General features: G+C 29.5%; 1 long non-coding RNA gene across 3 annotated transcripts; it reads left to right on the forward strand.

Annotated features, from left to right (window-relative positions):
• Positions 1–2,844: 2,844 nt before the first annotated feature.
• LOC149881417 (uncharacterized) lies at positions 2,845–6,848 on the forward strand. 3 transcript variants are annotated; one of them, XR_016445695.1, is made up of 4 exons: positions 2,845–2,981; positions 4,553–5,051; positions 5,328–5,393; positions 6,335–6,848. It is a non-coding gene; the product is annotated as an uncharacterized LOC149881417 (long non-coding RNA). The 3 variants fall into 3 exon arrangements; XR_016445694.1 differs by having other exon boundaries at positions 2,845–5,051; XR_016445696.1 differs by lacking the exon at positions 5,328–5,393 and having other exon boundaries at positions 2,845–5,051.
• The last annotated feature ends 2,803 nt before the right edge of the window (positions 6,849–9,651 follow it).

The raw sequence follows: 9,651 nt of genomic DNA on the forward strand, positions 1-9,651 counted from the left end.
TATTGTATTAATTTGCATGTAATAGCTTTTATAGAAAGTCATATTTATCGGAAATATTGAATACTGTTGAAGGAATGGTTAATCAAGCTCAGTAAAAAAAAGTTCTAGAAAGAAATTGTTGCCGATATATTAAGTCTGCATATATTTCTCCAGAGGAACTCCAATTTCAATATCCAGTGAACCATCCTTTAAAGTTGAACGTTGAATTTGTAATTTACAGGTTATTCCAAACAGGTTCGCATGCTTTTTCTTGTTCTCAACCAAAAAGTTCCTTTAAATCCGAAGCTTCTCTATTTACACTATTATTCTGTTATTACATTATTAATATTAAAAACTATTATTTACTAGTATTCCTTTTTTTTTTGGTCGTCTTCTTTCCTAAAAAAAAACTTTTAAACTGCAAGTCTGTTTTAAATATTGCCCAAGTCAAGGTAGCGTTTATCTTAATAGAGAGGTTGTAACAGTGCGCAATCATAAAACAGAATGTTCACTAACAAAATTGGCCAATTTTATCAAAAGAACCATTTCACCTGTAATTGTACAACATTAATAACTTTTTTAATGCAATCAAAATTGATTGAAATCCAAAATGAAAATATTAATGCATGAAGGACTCACTAATGTTTTAGAAAGAATTTTCAAATAACAAGATAATTCGGAGATTGACATTTGATGAGAAGATTTGTCTATTCGCATTAACGAATATCCACTTGCTACCCAATAAGTGCCTAAGACTTTGCGGGTTACACATACTATTCGTAATAAGGGGATGTTCTGATGCATCTGCGTCTTTCAACAGCATTTTGGCATGTTTTCAAAAAAGAAGTAGGCAACTTACCGTCTATGAGCAGCTTATGTAAACTAGAGCATCAAATGCGCCATCGGTAAAAAATATTGCTCCACTGAATCCAACGTACAAAGATTATCTAAAATTGCATAAATATATTTTAACCGCGGACTTTATAGAGTTACAATTGGTTTTAGACATTTATTTAAAATTGCAATATATTTAAGCATTTGTAAAAAAAGCTGCAAGTATCAATATCTTTTTTCAAGTATCAATATGTTTTTTCAAGTATCAATATGTCTTTTCAAGTATCAATATGTTTTTTGCAATATGCTTTTTGTGAATATTTCAATATAATACCACTAAAGTTTACCGAAGTTTATAGCATCCAAGCACTCAAGCAGAACAAAGCCTTTCTATTTCCATATGCTGTTTTACCAAACAAACCATAAACTAAAGACACTAGGATGCTAAATGATTTTTGGACAAAAGTACAACAACTTACTTTGATGTAGCTGTTGACCATTAGCAACAGTTTTTCTATTAAATTAGTAATTTTATTCATTTGTGACATTCAGTTTATTGCTACCATTATGCTTTAAAGGTTGCTATCAGAGAGATGTTTACTATACGAAGAACATCAGGATAGATCATCCCAAAAGCATTTCAAAGCAATATTGGCTGCCATCACACGACTTTTCAATCTATTTATCTACTTAAAACTGCAACTTTTTATATAGCAATTAAAGGTAAACTCAACATGAGTGTAATTAATTAAGGAAATGCTTTTGTATAATTATGTTAATTGAAATTATAAACACCTTTAAAGGCGTCAGAAAAACTATAGGTTTTTTTCGATGTGACTGTTTAATATCAAGTGTTTTGATTTTTTATTTTTCTAACTTTTAATGTGGCTGAAAGTTTTTTGAAATGGGTAGCTCATCTTAAATATGACTAACCTAAAAAAATTTTAAAAAGCCGGTGATCACAACAACACTTATTTACGCTATAAAGTGTTAATGGTAATTGTTCCGGTTAATTAAAACATTCATTAAAATATTTTATTCTAAGGAAAGCAGAAAGATTTAAAAAGTGGTCGTTTCCTAGTAAGGTAAAATAAAAATCTTCAGTTAAAAAAAGAAGTGTTTAAATTAAAAAATCACAATAAATAAGCAGAGGTATATGAAGCTATAGAGATTTTGATTCCTGTTTAAACGGATTTTAGAAGAACAACAATTAGGTTGTACACTAGATCAGCCTGGGGTACAGCCTAGTAATTATTCTTCTCAAATCACTTTTATCGACTTTTTAATAAAATTAAAGAAACTTCTTCAACTACTCAGTCACCAATTTGCATTGAGTTAGGAATCAATGAGTTGCTAAAAATCCTTTTCAAAAAAGGTATATGATTGCAAATATTGTATAAGCATTAAATTAAATTTTTGTAAAATACTTCAGTTATCAGGACTTTTTTGTTTCAATTATCAAATTTTTATATGTGAGTAAGCGACGTTTATCACAATACTGTTGTTTAGCGATTAAATTTGTAAGAGATATGGTTCTCTAAACACGCTTTGCCTTTTGATGAAAGTTTGTCTCTCGTTTCGACTTACAAGTAAAAAAACATGAATATATTTAAATTTGATGAGAGTTTTACATTAGTCTCTGGTCCTTATTGCGAAATTAATTTTAAAGTTTAATTGACTCTTACTTTTTAGTAAAAAAGTTTTTTACTTTTTTGTATCTCAAATAAACTTTAAATGCAGTTGCAGTTTTGTGCTCAACTTTCGATTTGGCTCTGTCACACTTTTTGTCAGATAAACAGTAAGGTTTTGTAGTAAAAATAAAAACTTATAATTATATTTTCCTATTATTTTCATTCCTCAGAACTTAGGTTGTTTATTTAGCTGAATTACCGTGATTCTTTATTTGGTTGCAATACAACATGATAAAGGATTTAACAAATAAAAAAACATTATTTGCTCATTCTTTCGAGATTTTGCGCATTTTTCATTAAAACCTCGCATTTCGAATAGCAAATAGAATTAATCTCATAACAACCAGCGCAACGGAAAATCCATGAAAAAAAAAAAGAAAAAAATTTACTTTACGAAAAATGGTAGCCTTTAATAGAGGATTTTTAAAACTTTTGCCACCACTTATATCAACACAGTTGCCATTCCGTTATAAGTTGGTGGGTATATTGATTTCATTTCAAATATTTGATTCAATTTGCTTTATGTACTTTTGTGCAACAGTTGATGACCCCCAGTTTTGGTATTAGTATTATTTTATCTTCGACTTTTTATCTTTTAACAAACTGCTTTAATAATTAAGCATCCAATCGGCGAAAATGGTTTAGATTGGGCAACGGGTTGAGTTGAGACGCTTGAAGCGTATTAGGTGTTGGATAAATTATTAGAACAATATCACCGATAAAGTTGTCACTTTGTTGGCGATATAGCTCTGTTAAGTCAACCAACATAAAAGATAATATTCTATTGCTGTGGTAATAGATTTTGTCAAGCTCTTTTAGGACTATGGTCTTTTAAGGTAAAAACCCTAAAAGACTTTTTTTAAAGCAATTATCGCTGTTAAACTAACTTCCTAAACATAATTTAATTTACAAAATAGCTCTGAATATCATTTTTTTGGATAAAATGGCAACTATAGCCATTGACGAAACAACAAAAATATTGAACGTCCGTTACCAAGGTATCTGAAGATGTACAAGTTTATAAAAAATATTTTTTGCATGCATATTCTTTTATACTTATTTAGCAATATGAGCGGAACGGAATTTTTATATGATTTTTAATCGGCAAATGTATTTTAACCAAGTTTGGGTACAAAAATGGCCGAATTTCTTAACTCTGTTGAAGTAGAGAAGGGCTTGATTTTAGAACACAAAAAAACGCACATTTGCTAAAGTTTTTATCTCTTTTCCACTTTTAGTTTTTTAACTTTTTATTTTATATAAAATAATAATTTATTTTTTATATAGATTTATTCCACAAACAGTAATTATCCAAACCTTGATTCCATTTTTAGATTGCTAATAACCAAATTTTCATTCTTATAGAAACTATGTTTAACCAAGTTCTTTTTAACATAAAATATTTATTTCCTTTCATTTATTTTAGTTTCTTGTTTTACTCTCAAATCTTCGACATATTAGTAAATAAATTTTAAACAACCCAGCCATCGGTTTTTGCGATCGGTTTTTTTAGGTTCTGAAAAAAGAACAATTACTTAATGATTAAATTACTTCTTTTATTCCAAATGTAAAAACAAGAATAAACAAAGAAGAAAATTTTTTGATAAAGGTAAAAAATGCTACCGTTGCTATGAAGTTGTTAAGGTAGCTAAAATTTACTAGAATTTATTAGTCTAAATTTCTAAACGTCTGTTGCAAGTTTTCGTAAATGACTTTTAGATGTACATTTATTACAAATTTTGAATAAGAAAAAGTTTTTTGAATATCATATTTCAGAGGTAGTTTCCATCTAAAAGTTTTAAGTCAACATGGAAAATTATTATCACCGTTAAATGTTTACTAAAGTCCCACTCACTAGGTGAAAAAGTTTGCTAACTCCTGTGCTATATTCCATTTGATGCAGAAAAGTGAAGTTCACCATTCAGAGTTAATTTACCTACTTTAACCATCTTTTGTGTTAAAAAAAAAAGCTAAGTATATACCACAAACATAGTATAGGTTGTCGTGTACTACTGTATGCAATTGACATAGATTTTAACGCCGTTAAGAATGGATTTGACGTTCAACAGGCGTTTATCAGGAGGCGTCAACCACCAAACTGTCGAATAATCACCTTCACACAGCTTTTTAAAACCTCCGACTCATGTTGCACAGAAACAGGTTTTGTTACTCTTGAATCATTGAGGTGTTTTGTTTTCTAATTTTTTTTTGATGTCATGAAAATTTCAAGAATTCTGATTAATTAAAATTTGCGTTTGTAAACAATTTGAATAATTATCAATTGCTTAATTTAACAAATAATTTTTTTTTAGACTTAACAAATTTTTCGCTTTTATAAAGAGATATTTTCATATCAAATAAGTTTATGTATACAATGTAAACTATTTTAAGATTTTTTTTTACAAATATATAAGTAGAAACAAGTGTAATATATATATATAAATAGGTACAAAATGAGCTTAATAGAATAAAATAATTAGCTGCCTAGATGGAGAGGATGGGTTCAATACATGTCAAAAAAGAGATAAGATTGACATTTTAATTGAGGTAAATAATTACTTGTAAGTTTATGTTTTTACTTTTGAAGCAGAAAAAAAGTTTTGCTTTGTTCTATTCTTCCCTTAAACTCACCTTACTTTAGATTGTTTAAGCGCAGCAATTTCAAAAAATTATCAAAGTGATAAGATAATTGAACAATTTCCAAGATTCTAAACGCATCATCCCGCACCAAATAAACGCATTTAAACGCATCATCCCGCACCTTATTACACTTATTTCAAATATTGTATAAATTTTTTTCGTAAATGCATTGTTTTGTAATAGGTGCAAGCACATAGAATTTACTTTCACCATTGAGCTCAAAGTTCACCTTGTTTAACATATGAAGCCGTAAGTTAAAATTTGCAACTCTAAAAATTCTAGCGAGTTTGAATTTTATTTTCAAGTTCGTCAGTATTCTTTATTTCAATCTTTTTAGTCGTGGCGCTCTAAAACAGGTTTTGTTAGTAATAAATTGATTAGAGTATGTTTCTGTTCTTAACTTGTTTGTAAAAATCATAAAATAGTTACAGAATTATATCATGCCTTACTAATTGCACTATTACCATACCAAATAATACCATATCAGTGTAATTACAATTGAATTTCTGGTCGTTATTGTAAAACTCACAAAATCTATTGAGAATTTTAGTTCATTAAATTTTTTTACCAATCATTTCAAATGATTGGAAAAACAATTTAATGAACTAAATCTAATTATTCTATGTGAATCTTAGCTGTAAAAATTGGTAAATGATTTTTACAAGTAATACTTTGATTATAAGTAACATGTTTTACAATATATGACAAAGATCAAAAATATATTCCTTAAAGCGTGAATTGAAAATAGCTGCTCACATTTAACATCTTACACTCACATAATAATATGCCCTTATTATTCACACTTATTTAAAATTGTAAGAAATAAGAATGACTGTTTACCAACAGTTTTAGAAACTGCTAGTTTTAGGATTTACATAACAGTTGATAACTGCGGATTCTCCAAAAGCCCGGTTGGCAAACTTTACGCTCTTTCCAGAACCCTAGTTAAATCGACGATCGATTCTAACCTCTCTCCCCAATACCCCCTCCACTTCTATTGTCTTGAGAGCTCGTATATGTCCCAATTCTTTTTTTTTGTTTTTGCGTACCCAAAAACCAGGCCTGAAGTATTTTCAGATTTTTTTCTTTACATATGCCACTTATTCATTTCATTTATTAATACCTATAATCTATATGAATGACTTTCAGTATTTTGAATATTAAAATAGATTAGTTTTTATTAATTTCAGTTATAATGTTGCAAGAAGAAATCCTTTGCATGATAGAAGATGTATGAAAAATACATGGCGTTTTAACTTTAACTTTCAACCCATTTTAAAATGTCGGCAAGAAAAAGTCCGTTGCTTTTGGAGACAAAGTATGAAGCCGCTGCAGTTTTGGTTGCAGACATTTGATTTCAAACATCTATCATTTAAAATGCTCCAATGGCATTTGAAAAGCATACCGTTGTAAGTCATATTCAACAAAGGAGATTATTGTGATTTGTTTTCGGCAATAACTATCAATTTTTTAATTTAAGAACGCAAATACGTTGAAGCAGTATAGGCACACCTTAAAAATGTGAAATAGAGTAACGGAGGTTTGCAACTTTGAAAGTATGTCAATATCAATGGGTATTCGCAGTGAATCTTTTTCGGGCATTGAATTACGCTGCTGAAAGGTGCATGAAATTTTTTACAGTCCGATATATTGTAATACCAATTAGTTCTGAGATAAAACGATGGGGAATATTTTTTAAACAAATAGTAAAAATATACTTTGATCTGTAACCCAAATGTTCCTAAACTCTTCCAAAATGCTTTATTTTAAAGAGTGGCATCGCCGCAGATAAAGGACTCAAATCCTTTGCAAAAGGACTCAAATCCTTTGATACTTTTTGAAAATAAAAATTTAAATTAATCAAGGTTAATCCAGTTTTGGCTCATACTTTGCATAACGCTATTTGGGAATTACCTTTTCTTTTACTAAAAGCTATTGTCCAGATCTAGAAGAAAAGTTTGCGCATTTTTATTGAAATGCTCTGAAATAAATTGTAAAAATATTTTTGCTATTAGCTTTGTGAAGATTTTTAAATACCGCAGTTGTAAAATAAAAAAGTCTCCGTTGTAATCAACTATGTGAGTTTTAAGTTACGGAATATTTTAAAGTAATAAGTTTGAAAATCATTAAAATGTAAAAAAGGAGCATTTCTTTTTTGAGTTACTTTTTTAATATAATATTTAATAATTATAATATTTTAATATTTCCATTTCAATATAAATTTTCATATTAAAGTTTTTCATGCTAAATCTGCTTCACATTTTACTAAATATCGTATTACTCAGTTAGTTTTTGAATAATCAGCTTTTTTCATATCTCAATCTGATCAAAGTACGTTTAATCAGAAAGTATGTTAGAGTTCTTTACAAAAGTAACATCAAGTTATAGGCAAGTTAAAATTTCTTCATGAACTTTACTTAGGGGAGAAACAATTTTGCATGAAAACAAAATTAAGATATGAGTTGATTTCCGCAGTGTCGGTTATCTGTTCATCATTAACAAAGTTTAAATAAAAAATTTAAAACAAACAAAATAAAGTGACCAAGCAATCATTTTTCTATTAACAATAGGTATTGAATGTACTAAGTCGAATACATCGTGCTGAAATTTCTGATACGAGCAATAGACAGCTTGGTTTATTTAAAGTGATATTAGCAATGTTTGCTCTACTAATTGGAGTACTTCTTCTTTCCTTGTGGATCTAAAAAGGAAGTAGCATAAGTAGTTAACTAGAAACTGATATATTTTATTGGGAACATTTCCTAATTTTAGATAAATGGGATAGGACTTAATCCGAATTAGTAGTTGAGTACACTATTCCCCAATACTACATTTAGCTCTAATCTCATGACCCTAAATTATCCTTTAGGTTGTTGAAATAGTACAACTTGTAGTTAACAAAAATGTAAACTTGAAAACTAGGTATTAAAGTATACTAGAGAAAACTGAATTTAAAATTTCACTTAAAGTTAGGTGTTTTTATGGCCTCAATGAAAATTCAGTTTTGCATTTTTACAGTATGCAATATTTAAATTAATCATTTTGATGGAAGAAAAATGAAATTTATATTAAAATTATATTGTGGTATTTTGGAACATGGAGGGACATGCCGGTCAGAACTTAAAAATATAAATTAAGATACATAATCGTTATTTTTGTGTTCACGTTCGAATGACATTTTATAGAAATTTTTTGTGCTGTAGATTGAATCTAAATTGTATTATTATTTGCATTTAAGAATTAGGGAAAATATATAATCAATCTGGCAGTAACTTTAGGGGATTAACAAGTTGATTACAGTACTTTGATTTTTAAGGCAAATAATTATGAATTTTGAACAAAAATGTATCATTCATAAAAATGTCTATGATAAATGTAATTCCGGAAAGTTCTAGAATATTTTATGACATTAGGGTTTTAATAGCTTTAATAGTTTTTACCAATAAGAATTGTAAATTTGTGTTTGCGGTGATTTATGACGGTGTTTTGAAGGATATTTAAGGAAAAGCGTAGGGTATATATGAAGGAGAATATTTGTAAAAAGAGACTTTTGGTTAGGAGAGACAATTATTGCCATTTATTAATTTGTTTACTGCGAGAAAAAACTACAAGCAAACCGAGCCAAGAAACCAAGTATGAGATAATTTGATATGTTTCAAACGTATGATAGTACTTCAGATGCGGCTGTCTAGATTTAACGAACGAAAGTGATTGCTGAAATTCAGAACTTAAAGCTTGAACTACTTTTTCCGATTCTTCTCAGAGAAGCTGCTTATACAGTGTACGATGCTTTAACCACGAAAGATAAAAAAGATGAAGTAGAAGTCGAGCGTGTGTTATTAGCGGCGTTTTCTGTAGATGCCTACACTGCATATGAACTGTTTACCAAACGAAAATTATGTGACGGAGAAAAAGACGATGTGTTTTTGGCTGATATAAGACGATTAGCCTATCTTACTAAATTACCAGAGGAGTCTGTGTGTTTGGCGTTTGTTGTGGGTTTGCCAGAAGTCTTATTATCAAGATTTCGAGCTGCAATGGACCCAATTGAAATGTTACCCAGTGTGAGAGCCGCTTTGAACTGTGCAAATGTGATTGACAGTGATGCTGTTGGTGCTGTATCTAGAAGCCATGCTACAAAAACTGCGTGAGTGTGTTACAACTGCAAAGGTTTGAACCACATTGCAAATAACTGTTCGCTTGCGAAGAACTTGTCTCCGAAGACCGTTAGATATTTTAAATGTGGTGAGGAAGGACACATTGCATCAAAATGCTGGAAGCTGCAGGGAAACGATTGCAGGAGTGTGGAATCTGCGCTGCTAAAGACTTCATTTAGGCATACACAAGAGATGCAGATGTGTGTGTCAAAAAGCTTAGAGAATAGTGAAGAATTCGTAACAAACCAGCAATCATTAATATACGCTAGGCTTATCTTCAACTAAAAACTGATAAATCTCTTTGGCGGTTCCAAATCGTGGTGTTTCGAAATAAAAGGTATTGTTTGACA

The sequence above is a fragment of the Hydra viridissima genome, unplaced genomic scaffold (genome assembly GCF_058129835.1).
Source record: "Hydra viridissima isolate aposymbiotic clone 2 unplaced genomic scaffold, HvirCarnegie_v1 scaffold_12, whole genome shotgun sequence".
Taxonomy (NCBI): Eukaryota; Metazoa; Cnidaria; class Hydrozoa; order Anthoathecata; family Hydridae; genus Hydra; species Hydra viridissima.